Here is a 17,331-nt window from a genome sequence, read left to right as displayed (position 1 = left end):
CGTCCATGCTCCAAAGTTCCCTTGCTCCAGGGCACTACACTATTTCGGGCCAATTTTTGCTGGGCAAATATAATTCAATAGTTATGGTATGTTTGGCAAATGCACAGAATGTAGAAAATTGTGAGAATTTGGTGCAAATGTATACCAAAGAGTGAAAACAGTCAGGCTGGGTTTACTTGTTGCGTATTTTTTACCCTAACAATGACGCAACATGTAAATCCAGTCTAAAACCACCAACAATTGACGTGAGTGACTTTTAATACAATGGCACTTGCAAAGTGGTGGGATACATTAGGCACCAAATGAACAGTCATTTCTTGAAGCTGATGTGGTGGAAGCAGCAGAAATAGACAAAAGTAACCTACCAAAAGTGGTTCAAAGAAGGACAACCAGTGAACCAGTGTCAGTGCGTATTCACATGGCTAAGATCTGCCAGTGATTCAGCAGCGGAAAACTTGTGTTTTCTACTGCTAAATCCACATTCAAAACTCTACCAACAGTTTCCCCACTGATTTAATGTAAAAAACAAAACAAAAAACTCTATGTTGTGTACACAATGTAAAAATAGTAGATTTTTTTCAGTAGCTGATTTGAAAAACTCTACAAATCTGCCTTAAAAAAATACCTATTTTCAGTTGCCAATCTACTACTGATTTTTCTGCAGTTGATTTTAGCCGTGTTACATACCCTCATAGTCATGACCACCCAGGGCTCATTGATCTGCATGAGGAGCTAGGCTAGCCTGTCTAATCTGATCCCACAGAAGAGTTATTGTAGCACAATTTGCTGAAAAAGCAGTTGTTGAAAAGTGTCAGAACACAGTGCATTGGGGCCTGCTGCATATGCCACTGCAAATCGGTAAGTGTGCCCATACTGATTCCTATCTACCACTGACAGAACCTACAATGAACATGTGAACATCAGAACTGGACCATGGAGCAATGGAACACAGTGGCCTGGTTTGATGAATCACAATTTCTTTTACATCAGCTGGATGGCCAGATTTGTGCACATCGCTTACCTGGAGAAGATTTGGCAACAAAATACATTAGGTAAAGAAGGCAAGCCAGAGGAGGCAGTGTATTGCTCTGGTCAGTGTTCTACTAATAAACCTTGGGTGCTGGCATTCATTTGGATGTCACTTTGGTGGTATTCCCTAAAGGCAGTGACCCCTTTAAGCAGGATACTTTACCCTACCACACTGCAAAAGCTGTTTGTTCTGCTCACCTGCCCTGGCCCAAGGCAGCGTGGTCCCAACTTCCGCTGTTCCCTTCTTCCCAGCAGGTCTGGCCACCGAGCCTGTTGTGTTCCTCCACATAGGCTGCGGCCCGCTTGCTCTCTTTCTCTGCTTATAGCATGAGCAGACTCTCTCCGGCTCTTAAAGGGCCATCGTGCACATGTACTAATTGTCACCAGCATGGAAAGGTGCCTGAGCAATAGGTTCCTAGCCTTTTAATACCTAAAAGGTGTGATGTATTCATATTCTGCCCATGTATTGACCTGCTTGTTTCCTGGATTTTGACCAATTGCTGCCTGCCCTGACCTCAGACTTTTTAATCAGATTATTCGTACTGTGCCACTCTGCACTGGTGTCTCTGACCCCCATGAGTTTGCTGTCCATCATAGAGACAGAGTTCACAGGAGGTAGCAGCCTGGTGGTTCCCCTGCAGCAAAGTCCAGATCTCCGTTCCTAAGGTGATTTGCTAACTCTGCAAGCACCTCAGGTTGAACGTTTCAACAGTGAAATGTTAGAATCTAAGGCAGCTTTATTTTTTTGAGATCCATTGCTCTGAGTATTAGGTTGTATTCTCTCAATGCAATGTAGCTAGAGGTTTCATGATGTGCTGACGGCTGTTGCGACAGTTTGTGAAAGTAATGTATACAAAGAATATTATGTAGAAGCTAATGTAAATTGCTCATGTAATCTGCTGGTGGTTTTTGAAGGTGACCACAGTAAATTAGACATGTCAGCTCTCTTAGCTTAGCAGAGCAGGCAGAAGCAGGAGCCTGCTCCGCTCAGGTAATCCTGGCATAGTACGTGGGTGCAAGGTACCTATGTGCTATGCCAAACGTTAGTAATCATCCAGGGAGCACATTGCTGCTCCTGCCCGTACTCACGGCGCTGCTGCGGCCCCATTGATAAAATGTACTCCGTACTTCGTACACCACTGAGCTGTCAGCGGTGTACAGAGAACAGAGTTTTAAGCACACCAGTGAGCTTTAGGCAGGGAAAAGTGTAGTAAAAATAGAAAATTGATTAATAAAGTATATTAGAGATTGTTTTATTACGGCATTAGGGACAACATATTAAAAATTTATGTAAAGGTTTAGTTACTCTTTAATAATTAAATAATAAAAAATAATACAATTTAATAATAAAATACATTTCAAAATTTGGGGTGTACTATATCTCTTTATAGAGAGCGCCTTAATCCATGTGAGGAGTCTTCTGTGTGCTCCTCTGGAATTCTGGAAAGAAGGTATGCAAATGAGCTCTTAGCAAGCTCTACATCTGATGCCACAGACAAAATAATAGCATTTGACCAGCAGATATTTGGGACCTCCCTGATTATTACCATTGTTATGTTCTGGAAGAGCTGTGTTACTGCCTGTGAGTAGCTTCTGATATTTAAAAATGTAAACAAGGCTAGGATGCAAAGACAGGAGACCTTCCATAAAATAGATGAGGTCATCAATATCAGTTCAATTCCCAGCAACCCCACCAATTAGTTGGCTGCAGGAGCCATGGTGATTCAGAACAGGCAGAGCTCCATACATTGATTAGTGGTAGTGAATAGTAGAAAAATAATAATGTGGACGAACAGCTCACTCCCTTCACAATTCTGGAGTGGGTGCTCTAGTCTCAATTGATTCACTCAAATCACACAAAGGAATATTCAATAAAGTATAATGAGACTGGCACTCCCTCGTACGGAAAATAATCAATATAGTGGTGTTAACTAGTTATAATACAATGTTTAATATGGCACATGGGCTAAAGTACAATATTATAATACTTCACAATTGCTGCAGCATAAAATCACAATAATCCCTAAAAATACCCAATGTTTCAATAAAAAATCAATAAAAATCCTAAAAAAAGGGAAAACGTAAGTCCTGAATGAAAGAAAAGTACGGTATATAGTGCAGACCAAGGTATAGTTTATCCAATCAGTCTATTCCTTATGCTTGTATTGGTCTCTCATATCCATTTTCCTATAGACAATGTCACAAAAAACATTCAATGTACTTTTTCAAAAATTCGAAGATATCCGATTTTTTCATATTCGGTGAGGTATCCAATTGAACATAAAGTTTTAACTCACAATTCGATGTCGATATTCCCACAATCCAAATATTCGGTTATTACTCACGGTAACTTTATCGTATTCCCGCGGTTTCGATGTTTGGCGTCCCACTTAGTTTGTGCGTCTCTGGTCTCTCTCGATTGTTAGTACACCAATCTCGGATCTGGTCATGTAACCGGAGTGTAATATCGCGAGAGGTGAACTTATGCTGACCAGTTTCAGTAGATGGAATTCCGGATCTTTTCTTTTTATGTTGGAGCGCTCCAATTTTTCGGTATATATCCGGATATCAATGTGCGAACTTTCAGTGGGGGTCTCTTGTTGGGGATGTCTTGGAAAAGGAGATCCCCGAAATGCGTTTGGTGCTTTTCCAAGACATCCCCAACAAGAGACCCCCACTGAAAGTTCGCACATTGATATCCGGATATATACCGAAAAATTGGAGCACTCCAACATAAAAAGAAAAGATCCGGAATTCTATCTACTGAAACTGGTCAGCATAAGTTCACCTCTCGCGATATTACACTCCGGCTAAATGACCAGATCCAAGATTGGTGTATTAACGATCGAGAGAGACCAGAGAAGCACGAAGTAAGTGGGACGCCAAACATCGAAACCGCGGGAATACGAAAAAGTTACCGTGAGTAATAACCGAATATTTGGATTGTGGGAAAATCGACATCGACTTGTGAGTAAAAACTTTATGTTCAATTGGATACCTCACCGAATATAAAAAAATCGGATATCTTCGAATTTTTGAAAAAGTACATTGAATGTTTTTTGTGACATTGTCTATAGGAAAATGGATATGAGAGGCCGGTAGTGAATAGTACCGGAGCTCTCTCTCTTATTCAAAAGAACTGCTATACCATTGATGGTCATTAACCTGTTCCGGACATAGGGCGTACCGGTTACGCCCTGATTTCCCGATCGTTAAGGACACAGGGCGTACCAATACGTTCTATGTATTTACCATCACCGCCGCTCGGCGGGGAGTGCGGCAGGGAGGGCGGGCGGTGCGGGCGGTGCTTGGGGGGGCGGGCAGGCATGCGATCATCCGCCTGCCCCCTCTCTCAGGATAGCCAAGCGGTTTGCAGAGTGTCAGCACATTGCTGACACTGCTTGAAACGCCTGACATCTGTGCTGGCACAGATGTCAGGCTTTTAACCCCTTCCATGCCGCGGTCCGTAGGGGGCTGCTGTGCCTTTTCAGCCCCCGATGGGAGAGGGAGGGGGCCTCCCTCCCTCCTCATCACCCGCTGCTCTGCTGTGGCAGCGAGTGATAGTTACCATGGCAACACTATATAGTGTACTGTACTGTAGTTTCACTTTACAAAGTCTGGAAGGCGTCCGGCTGTTCATGGTACTGATCAGAGGCTGTCCATGGTGCTGATCAGACTTCTGCTAAAGGCAGAATATTAATCAGACTTTGTAAAGTGAAAATACAGTACAGTACACTATATAGTGTACTGTACTGTATTATACAGACATCAGACCCACTAGATCGTCAAGAACCAAGTGGGTCTGGGTCAAAAAAATAAAAAAAAGTGAAAAAAAAAGTAAAAATCAAAAAACACATTTATCATTGATTAAAAATGAAAAAAATAAAAAATTCCCTACACATGTTTGATATCACCGCGTCCGCAATGACCTGATCTATAAAACGGTCATGTTACCTGACCCGCACGGTGAATGCCATAAAAAAAAAAAAAACTATGATGAAATTGAAATTTTGCCCAGCTTACTTCCCAAAAAAGGTTATAAAAGTGATCAAAAAAGTCGTATGTACGCCAAAATAGTACCAATCAAACCGTCACCTGATCCCGCAAAAAATGAGACCCTACCTAAGATAATCGCCCAAAAAACTGAAAAAACTATGGCTCTCAGAATATGGAGACACTAAAACATGATTTTTTTTTGTTTCAAAAATGAAATAATTGTGTAAAACTTACATAAATAAATAAAAGTATACATATTAGGTATCACCGCGTCCGTAATAATCTGCTCTATAAAAATATCACATGACCTAACCCCTCAGATGAATACCGTAAAAAAAAAAAAACGGTGTAATAAAAGCCATTTTTTGTCACCTTACATCACAAAAAGTGTAGTAGCAAGCGATCAAATGGTCATATGCACCCCAAAATAGTGCCAATCAAACCGTCCACTCCTCCCGCAAAAATCATACCCTACCCAAGATAATCGCCCAAAAACTGAAAAAAAACTATGGCTCTCAGACTATGGAAACACTAAAACATGATTTTTTTGGTTTAAAAAAAGAAATCATTGTGTAAAACTTACATAAATAAAAAAAATGTATAAATATTAGGTATCGCCACGTCCATAATAACCTGCTTTATAAAAATATCACATGATCTAACCCCTCAGATGAATACCGTAAAAAACAAAACAAAAAAAGGTGTAAAAAAAACTATTTTTTGTCACCTTACATCACAAAAAGTGTAATAGCAAGCGATCAAAAAGTCATACGCACCCCAAAATAGTGCCAATCAAACCGTCACCTCATCCCGCAAAAATCATACCCTACCCAAGATGTTCGCCCAAAAACTGAAAAAACTATGGCTCTCAGACTATGGAGACACTAAAACATGATTTTTTTTGTTTCAAAAATGAAATCATTGTGTAAAACTTAAATAAATAAAAAAATTGTATACATATTAGGTATCGCCGCGTCCATGACAACCTGCTCTATAAAAATACCACATGATCTAACCTGTCAGATGAATGTTGTAAATAACAAAAATAAAAACGGTGCCAAAACAGCTATTTCTTGTTACCTTGCCTCACAAAAAGTGTAATATAGAGCAACCAAAAATCATATGTACCCTAAACTAGTACCAACAATACTGCCACCCTATACAGTAGTTTCTAAAATGGGGTCACTTTTTTGGACTTTCTACTCTAGGGGTGCATCAGGGGGGCTTCAAATGTGACATGGTGTCAAAAAAACGGTCCAGCAAAATCTGCCTTCCAAAAACCGTATGGCATTCCTTTCCTTCTGCGCCCTGCCGTGTGCCCGTACAGCGGTTTACGACCACATATGGGGTGTTTCTGTAAACTACAGAATCAGAGCCATAAATATTGAGTTTGGTTTAGCTGTTAACCCTTGCTTTGTAACTGGAAAAAAATTATTAAAATGGAAAATCTGCCAAAAAAGTGAAATTTTGAAATTGTATGTCTACTTTCCATTAATTCTTGTGGAACACCTAAAGGGTTAACAAAGTTTGTAAAATCCGTTTTGAATATCTTGAGGGGTGCAGTTTTTTAGATGGGGTCACTTTTATGGAGTTTCTACTCTAGGGATGCATCAGGGGGCTTCAAATGGGACATGGCGTAAATAAACCAGTTCAGTAAAATCTGCCTTCCAAAAACCATATGGCGCACCTTTCCCTCTACGCCCTACCATGTGCCCGTACAGTAGTTTACAGCCACATATGGGGTGTTTCTGCAAACTACAGAATCGGGGCAATAAATATAGCATTTTGTTTGGCTGTTAACCTTTGCTTTGTTACTGGAAAAAATGGATTAAAATGGAAAATTTGCCAAAAAATAAAAATTCAGAAATTTTATCACCATTTGCCATAAAACTATGATGAAATTGAAATTTTGCCCAGCTTACTTCCCAAAAAAGGTTATAAAAGTGATCAAAAAAGTCGTATGTACGCCAAAATAGTACCAATCAAACCGTCACCTGATCCCGCAAAAAATGAGACCCTACCTAAGATAATCGCCCAAAAAACTGAAAAAACTATGGCTCTCAGAATATGGAGACACTAAAACATGATTTTTTTTTGTTTCAAAAATGAAATAATTGTGTAAAACTTACATAAATAAATAAAAGTATACATATTAGGTATCACCGCGTCCGTAATAATCTGCTCTATAAAAATATCACATGACCTAACCCCTCAGATGAATACCGTAAAAAAAAAAACGGTGTAATAAAAGCCATTTTTTGTCACCTTACATCACAAAAAGTGTAGTAGCAAGCGATCAAATGGTCATATGCACCCCAAAATAGTGCCAATCAAACCGTCCACTCCTCCCGCAAAAATCATACCCTACCCAAGATAATCGCCCAAAAACTGAAAAAAAACTATGGCTCTCAGACTATGGAAACACTAAAACATGATTTTTTTGGTTTAAAAAAAGAAATCATTGTGTAAAACTTACATAAATAAAAAAATGTATAAATATTAGGTATCGCCACGTCCATAATAACCTGCTTTATAAAAATATCACATGATCTAACCCCTCAGATGAATACCGTAAAAAACAAAACAAAAAAAGGTGTAAAAAAAAACTATTTTTTGTCACCTTACATCACAAAAAGTGTAATAGCAAGCGATCAAAAAGTCATACGCACCCCAAAATAGTGCCAATCAAACCGTCACCTCATCCCGCAAAAATCATACCCTACCCAAGATATTCGCCCAAAAACTGAAAAAACTATGGCTCTCAGACTATGGAGACACTAAAACATGATTTTTTTTGTTTCAAAAATGAAATCATTGTGTAAAACTTAAATAAATAAAAAAATTGTATACATATTAGGTATCGCCGCGTCCATGACAACCTGCTCTATAAAAATACCACATGATCTAACCTGTCAGATGAATGTTGTAAATAACAAAAATAAAAACGGTGCCAAAACAGCTATTTCTTGTTACCTTGCCTCACAAAAAGTGTAATATAGAGCAACCAAAAATCATATGTACCCTAAACTAGTACCAACAATACTGCCACCCTATACAGTAGTTTCTAAAATGGGGTCACTTTTTTGGACTTTCTACTCTAGGGGTGCATCAGGGGGGCTTCAAATGTGACATGGTGTCAAAAAAACGGTCCAGCAAAATCTGCCTTTCAAAAACCGTATGGCATTCCTTTCCTTCTGCGCCCTGCCGTGTGCCCGTACAGCGGTTTACGACCACATATGGGGTGTTTCTGTAAACTACAGAATCAGAGCCATAAATATTGAGTTTGGTTTAGCTGTTAACCCTTGCTTTGTAACTGGAAAAAAATTATTAAAATGGAAAATCTGCCAAAAAAGTGAAATTTTGAAATTGTATCTCTACTTTCCATTAATTCTTGTGGAACACCTAAAGGGTTAACGACGTTTGTAAAAATCAGTTTTGAATACCTTGAGGGGTGTAGTTTCTAGAATTGGGTCATTTTTGGGTGGTTTCTATTATGTAAGCCTCACAAAGTGACTTCAGACCTAAACTGGTCCGTAAAAAGTGGGTTTTTGAAAATTTCTGAAATATTTTAAGATTTGCTTCTAAACTTCTAAGCCCTGTAACATCCCCCAAAAATAAAATATCATTCCCAAATTGATCCAAACATGAAGTAAGCATATGGGGAATGTAAAGTAATAACTATTTTTGTATGTATTACAATGTATTATAGAAGTAGAGAAATTGAAACTTGGAAATTTGGCATTTTTTACAAATTTTTGGTAAATTTGGTATTTTTTTATAAGTAAAAATTATTATTTTTTTACTCCATTTTACCAGTGTCATGAAGTACAATATGTGAAGAAAAAACACTCTCAGAATGGCCTGTATAAGTCAAAGCGTTTTAAAGTTATCACCACTTAAAGTGACACTGGTCAGATTTGAAAAAAACTGGCCTGGTCCTTAAGGTCAAATAAGGCTGTGTCCTTAAGGAGTTAACCAATGTATGGAGCTGTGCCAGTTCTGCTGCCTGTTCCAGAGTGCAGCAGCTCCTTCAGGCGGTCGAACGGTGTGGGTGTTGGGAGTGTGAACACAACCTATAAGATACTGATGACCTAATCTTATAATAGATCTGTAACAACTAGAGAAGCTGCACTCCCCCTGCATTGAGAGCCTGACAGAGTGTTTATGTGTTGTGTCAGCAAGCTGGAGGTGGAACCAATGTTCCATAGACAGTTGAGGAAGTTTTAGGAGAGCACACCACAGGTCCTGGTCTGAGACAGAGAGAGAATCTGTAAGGTGTTCTACAGTGAGAAACAGCAGAGGTATCTACAGACGTAGTGACCTGCAGAATTAAAGAGGAAGAGATGCAAGTTAAAGATACAGTATTGAGCAGAGGAAAATGGATTGCAAAACAGGAGCAGTGTGACCTGAACACAAGCACTTGATTGCAACACAGAGTGAGTCTGTTATCACGTATAAAGGGTATCTGGTGTAACAAATGTTGAACTGTATCCCAAATAGAATATTTACAGATTTGCATTACAGTGGTTGGCCTGATGATGGAATAGTTTTTCTAGAGACTGTTCACAATTAGAAATTTAAAAGACATTTTAGTTGTTTATTGTTTGCATCTGCCATGTTATTTGTTGATTCATACTGTTATCTTCAGTAAAGAACTGTTGTTGCCTCAGTGTTATTGTCACCATTATTTGCAATGTTACATTTGGCGTAGCCGGCAGGATGGATTGAACTATGGCGACAAAAGGAGCACCATCTTCCTCCAACCTGACTCAACCAATGATTCCGGTGGGAGCACAGCTGAACCACTAACAAAATTTAATGAATCTAACCTACTATTAGAAGATTGGCGAGAGAGATTAGAAGGGGCAGCCTGACTGTGCAAAGTGACCCCACTTCTTAAGGCTGAACTCTCCCTAAGTACATTAGAGAGGGAAGCGAGAAAGACAGTGCTACTGTAACCTGCTAGACAGAGACAACAATTTGAACAGATTTTCAGTTTCTCCGAAGATGTATATGGTGATATGTCATCTGAAGCTATGGTGAGAAAAAAGTTCTTTGGCTGCCACCAGAGAGACAATGAACCACTGTCAAAGTTTTTAAACAGTCTGCAGGTATTGATGACCACACAACAGAGAAAGAAAGAGCTGGTGGCCACATCATTCATTAATACAGTGGTCATCCTGTGAGATCAATTAATTCTGGGCCTCAGAAGCCAACCATTGTGGAGAGCCCTGTGTGAGAGGCTTGAGCTGGAACCTAACTTAACACTACACCAGGTGCTGAAGGAATCCATCCTTTTAGTAAAGGAGGAACAAGTTGTGACAGTCCTGGCAGTTCAGCAAGTAGAGGTGGTGCCAGACAGAGAGAATGTAAGCCATGAACCGGGGTAGGCTCCCCAGGATACAGAAAAGTCACGAACAAGGAAAGCAACTCCAACACCAGCTTTTGCTAAAACAGAATTTTACTAAAAGATGTGGTAATGAACACAACCACAAATGCTGGGAACATAAGATAAATTTACATATACCCAGCCTGAAGGCTGAGACCATTGTGCTGCACAGCTCGGCGCCCTCTGATGGATGCAGCTGGAAAATGCCGTAAATTTACCTACTGGCGGGCACAACTAAACTGCCACACCTTACCTGTTATCACCCTAAAGGAACTAGAATCACTGTATGGGTGTGCGGTACGGGCTGGCCTGCGGTGCAGAAAAACAGCTTACAATCTTACACGGATCTACAGTATTCCCCCTCCCATAACTGGTCCAGTAGCACGTGCCTGAGAATTTCTTCTGAGCAAAATGCCAGCCTGGCTTGAGTTTGTGGGAATTTTATCAGCTCTCCAATGTGAAATCAGAATAAATCCCAGCAGGCGTATCGATTTTTTCTTCAATGCTTTATTGATCCATACAGAGATTGATCCATACACAGGACGCGTTTCGGCCCATCCAGCCTTCCTCAACTGCATGTTTAACAACTGAAGATATCACATATTTATAGGCTTAGTCACCTGACCCTGCCAATCAATTTAAACAGGAAATGACATCACATCACAATTAGTATCAACACATTTGTAACACCCTTGCGAATACTACGATGAACAGGTGCCCTTATAAATATTTATAGCAAGAGTCTCCTCCCATCATGATCGTGTCGTAGTAGTCTGCAAGGAAACATATAAAAAATCTAATTAAACACTTCATCACTTCATGATCCTTATTCAGACCCTTGGGATGTAAAGTATCAAGGGTGTGGATCCAGAACGCCTCCCTTTTGAGTAACAACTTTTTCAGATCCCCCCCTCTCCGTGGTAAATGTACACACTCAATGACTTGGTATTTCAATTGTGATATGGAATGCTTGTGATTATGGAAATGTAACGGTATAGGGAATAAAAGATTCTTATTCCTTATTGTCGATTTGTGTTTGTTGATCCGGTCTTTTACTTTCTGCATTGTCTCCCCTATATACAACATGCCGCAAGGGCACTTGATTAAATATACCACATTTGTTGTTTCGCATGTATAATAACCCTTGATTTTATAGGATTTTCCTGTCTGTGGATGTTGAAAATACTGACCTTTCTGCACATTGCTGCATTGCATACAGTGGAGACAAGGGAAAGTTCCTCCCTTCTGATTAGTGAGTGTACTCTGTAATGGGGCCTTCTCCATAGTGCCAATATATGAGCGAACGAGATGATCTCTCAAACTGGGATTGCGTCTATTACATATAAGTGGTGGGTTTTTAAATTCCACTATAGTGGGGTACGCCTTCTCCAAAATATACTCCAATGTGAAATGTCTCTTTAAGTTATGGAGTCCTTGCAATGAACAGTATTAACACTTGTGGCCTGACACAAACAGAGACCCTAACTAGCTAACTACAGGCCTGGTCTCAGTCTCTAGGCGCCAACACTGTAATGAGGTGCATGGATGATCTTACCGGCCCGGGTCTACTCTGCATCCGCTGGTGACTCTGAACAGAACAAATGTCTCTCCAACAAGCATGCGGTACCGCAGTGTATGTTGCTTTGTTCCTCTGCTCTAATCAGCGTTCCTGGCAGCAATCTTCCTTCCTCTGGACAGGATCAGGGTCTTAGACATGATCAGCTTCACTTAACTGCAGCTCTGGTCACTGAAGAATGCTCTCACACCTGAATTACGTCCGCTTCTCTGCTCACACAGCTCTTCAGTCTCTGCTGCTTAAGATGGCTGTCTCCTCTTCTTCCCCAAGCTCACCACACCTCTCATAAATATGGAAATATATATGCAGTCAGTCAGCTGTGCCTAGAAAACAGCGGCATCTTGTGGCCAAACAGCAGGACATCAGTCCAGAACATTTAATTTAATCCACAGAAACAGTGTTCAAACAATGAGAGCTTTCCCCATCTCACAAGAAGAGCATGGAAGTCCTGTTGACATCCTTAGAATAGACTGTAAAAGAGTTAAAGGAAGCCCTGAGAACCCAAGGGAAAGGAGTTGGGCTATGAGTAAACAGAGAGGAATGCTACCCTATGGGAAGACAGGCTGAAAGAAGGGGCCGACCAAAAGGAAGATGCTGGGAATGTGACCATGAGGGATATTTGCCCACCTCACTGTCAGGCTGCCACCCAGAGGTAATTAAACTAGTGCAGCTCATAGTAAAGGGGCAAATCACAAGGGGAAGTGTTAGAGTATGCCCCCTGTTAGAAGCAATTGACTTGGTAGACGAGGGTCCTGTGGTGGTGGCCAAGTGTAATGGAGTGGAGCTGTCCTGCCTAGTAGATATTAGGTCCCAAGTGACAGCTATGGCCAAGTTAGTCTTTGAAACTCATTTTCCCTCCTCCCTGTATGAAAGCAGTGCCACCTGGATTAATCTGACGGCAGCTAACAGCTTGCCCATCCCAACAGTCAGAGTCATGCAAGCAGATATTGTGATATTAGGCTGATAATTAAAGAAGAAAGGAGTAGTTGTGGGGGAGAAAGTAATGGACCGTAATATTCCAATAATTCTGGGAATGAATGTGTTAAGAGACTAGTGAGTTGGGACCCAAATACTGAAAACATGTCCCGAGTCAGAAGCCCCCACCACATACCGCTACAGAGATCTCTGAAGCAGTGCCGGGCTCAGGTAACATTGCCAGATCTGCCTGAGAGAGTAGGTTGTGTGAGGGTGCCTTCCACCAGACCCCTTGATGTCCCAGACAGGGTCGCAAAGTCTTGCTGTCCCTGCCAGTGAACACAAACCAAGGTTGAAAAGGGGTCACAGTGCTGATAAAGCCAGTTCTGCAAAAAGAGAGAGTAGCGGTAGCCTAAACTCCGTGCATGGTCCAGGCTGGACAGGTGGTGTTGAGAATGGTGGACGTCAATAAGCACAGTGTTATCCTTGTGCCAAAGGAACTGATGGCTGAGGTGTTCTCGGTGGGGAAAGTTTAGCCCATACAGAACATAGTTGGCAGATTGAATCCACTGATGCAGATACAGCTACCTTGACAATATGCCAGGTCAGAGCCAATGCTATGAGAAAGACAGGAGAAGGGCTGCTGAAGAAAATGCTGTTGGTTCTGAAAAGTTGTCAACTGTAGAACTTAGATAGCAAGAGTTTTAGGTCAGCACCCTTATGCCTTCTCCCAAAATGAGACAGAGCTTGGATTGACTCAGACTCCAGAGGATGAATTCGCAACTGGGGACACATGCCCGACTCAAGAGAGCTGTAATCACATCTTTCTAGCACTCTCAGGAGGTCAAGACTCTGCTGAAGAAAATGCAGGGCAGTCAGGTGATCATGCCAAGCAAGAGTCACTGGGCATCTCCCATAGTGTTAGTAAAGAAGAAGGATGGAAGCTTGTGATTCTGTGTGGATTATTGGCATCTGAATGCTTGTGAGCACCTAAATTAGACGCTGTTACAGCTCCGACATATTCTGGAAGTCCAGAAGAAGGAGAGATGGTCTGATTATGTTGATGAACTTGTATGGGTGTATAATAACACAGTGATGTTTGAAAGAAATGGATGGTGCCCCCTTAACATGATGACGCCAGTCTGTAATAAAAGTGAAGAGAAGACACCACAGTCCTAGGCTGAAGGCCATAAGGAGGAAAATGCAGGAGATGTATGATCTAGTTGATCAGCGACTAGGCCCTCACATGCCGGTGGCTAATAGGGAGCTAAAGGCGCTGCCTTTACAAGTCGGGGACAGATTTATTATGCACAATAGAGTTGTAAGAAGAGCTGGGAAATTGCAGTGGATGTAGGACTCCATATCCTGTGAAGTTATGCAGCAGCCAAATCCTCAGATAGCAGTCTTAAATGTGAAACCTGAAGTTACTGAGGGACCAACATTGAGTGTTCACCGAAATATGCTAAGACCCTATACCTTTGTAAGTAGGCCTTCAAAGTCGACAAAAACCAGCCCTACCTCACCTGAGGTGGCACCTTTGGATGAAGACTGGTGGGCACCACCCCAGCAGGGGCCAGAACCAGAGCCACTAGAGAGAAGAGTCCTCTATCCCGTCTGAAGAAGTGGGAGGTTTAACTTCAGGATTATATTATTTTTTTGAAGTGTAACAATCACAGCGGCCAAACTTTGGCAGGTTGCCCTCCAGAATTAAAAGGGTTATGCCATGATTGTTGTAAAATGAAAATCATACATCATATAGTACATGACATTCTCTTTCTAACAAAGCCAGAACCCGCCCTATACTTCATATGAGAGATCCCCCATTCATTGCTCCAATTGCTCTGCTAGATTCTCTTCAGGCTGGGAGCTCAGGTGGCATGTTCTTTCTGCTGTAGCTCTCTACCTGTAACCATTTATTTCAGCTATATCTAAACATTTTGTTCATGTGTTAATATTATTATTATTATTAGGAGTATTATTTATTATGTTACAGTTACATCCATGGTTTTGGGATTATTAACACTTTTTTTTAATTAAAGGGATATTCCCATCTGGACATTTATGCCATATCGATACGATATGCCATAAATGTCTGACAGATGCAGGTCGCACCTCTGGGGCACACACCTATCTCAAGAATGGGGCCTGCCGTGAATAGAAAGCAAGCCACGCATGTGCAGCTTTCTCAATTCACTTCTATGGAACTTCCAAAAATAGCTGAGCACTGGCTTTGCTATTTTCAGAAGTCCCACAGCAATAAGTGGAGGGATAGCCAAGCATACATGGCTTGCTCTCCATTTACTGCTATAAGACTTTGGAAAGCAGCCAAGCTCGCTTATCTATTGCCAAGCCCTTTAGGGCGCATGCTCCTGCTGACTCTTATAGGGCCAGCACGCGCGCACCCCGATTTGTTCCAGCCCATGGCTAGCCACCTACTGTATGTCCATTTAAGGTGTCTTCCCCAGAAGAAAGGTGCCTGAACTTCAGGTTTCCTAGTTTACTAGTCCTAGTTTAGCATACATGTAATAACTCCAAACTCATGGACGTAACTGTAGCATAATCATAAATACTACTGCTAATAATAATATAAATACATGAGCAAAATGTTTAGAAATTGTTATTTAGCTCAAATAAACAAATACAGGAAGTGTAAGATGATACAAAGTATGCAGACCCCTTCACTTACACCACGCAACAACAAAAGAACTTTTCGTCTGCTACTGGGCAAAAATCATTTGTCCTATACTAAATCAAGTGTGCGGATTACAAATCCGAAGTCAGAATTGTTGTAACACGTCACAAAATTTTGCTATACATAAGTATGCCTAAATGAATTAAGCGCTTGGAAAGCATTGAATAAATTTGAACAGAACGAGTTTTACTCCAACAATTACCTGATCTACATCAAAGTTTGCGTAGTAAACAGTGTATGAAAATGTAATGGAATAACATTTCAAAAAGTCTAGTTTTTCAGTTTAAAAGTCTTACTTGAGCAAGGCCCAGTACTGTTAACCCCTTAGTGACCACCCATACGTGTTTTTACGGCGGTCACTAAGGGGCCTTGGGCTGGAGCGCCGCCTTTTTACGGCGGCACTTCAGCCCAAGTTAGCGCTAAAATCAATCACTGTAGCTCCGTGCCCGCAGCTACCGGAGGTAGCTGAGGGCTTGGGGGCAGTGATCAGAGACCGTGACAAGTGGTCTCTGATCACGTGATCGCCGTGATACACTTTATCACGTCGATCACCGAAAATGCCGGCAGTGGAGATGCCTGCACTAAACTTTCTCCCTCCTCTCATGTAAGAGAGGAGGGAGAAAGTCTCCGGTGCTAGGATCGGGTCCCCCAGCGCTTCAGGTCCTAAGCTGGGTCCAGATCCTCACCCCCACCCCCCCTTACCCTCAAGGAAGATGGCGGCGGCTGCCCGGCGCATGCGCAGACTTAAAGCCGGCCGCCGCCACTGACTGTAAGGTCTCTCTCCTCAGGAGAGGAGAGAGAAGTTCAAATTATGCCCCGATCGGGTCCCCCAGCAATATGGCCCTCAGATATATTTCAATAAAGTTATTAGGGCGCCCACCCATCTAATAAAAAAAAAATGGCGCAGACATGCGCACTGGTTACTGTGCTGAAGATCTGCCTTCAGCACAGTAACCATCAGGGACCAATAATAATGGTCCCTGATCATGTGGTCTCCATGATAAACCTATCATGGAGATCACCTACATTATATTTACAAAACAGAGCCAGGACATGGGCTGTGCTTCTCTCTCCCCTCAGCGCAGTTGTTCTGTGAGGAGAGAGAGATCAGACTTCTGTCCTGGCTCTGTGAATACATACTGTGAAAAAAAAATGAAAAAAAATCAAATTATAAACTGTCCGTCAGTAACTGGCAGTCAGTGGGTGTCCGTGATTAGGCGTCCGTCATTAGACGTCTATTAGTTACGGTCAATTATCTTTATTAAGGACCCTGTGTCTCTCTGTTACTGGCGGTCAGTGGGTGTCAGTCAGTTGTTGGGTGTCACTCTGTCAGTCGGTGGGTGTCACTCCGTCAGTGGGTGTCAGTCAGTCGGTGGGTGTCAGACATTTTTAGGGACGGTCAGTTATTTTAATTTCTTTCTGAGCTGTACAGAAAAAAAAAAAATGGCTCGGAGATTGTTAAGTGCGGAGCAGGCATACGAATTTCTCTGCTCTGACCACTCTGAATCTGGCACCGCTTCAGAGGCGGAAATATTTGCAGATAGCGGGGACTCCGATTCCATCCCCAGACCCCATAGCCCTATGGTGGTAGAAGTCCCCAGCTCCTCTCATTCTCCACCCAGCGGTCCCGTCCCTTCTGCTACGTGGGTTCCTGCCACTTCATTTTCCCCCCAAGTACCCCAATTTTTATCCACTCCCCAAATTTATGTGGATGTCGGCAATTTTACCTCTTAT

The sequence above is a fragment of the Bufo bufo genome, chromosome 2, assembly GCF_905171765.1.
Source record: "Bufo bufo chromosome 2, aBufBuf1.1, whole genome shotgun sequence".
Classification (NCBI taxonomy): domain Eukaryota; kingdom Metazoa; phylum Chordata; class Amphibia; order Anura; family Bufonidae; genus Bufo; species Bufo bufo.
Note: the sequence above shows the minus strand (reverse complement) of the source record.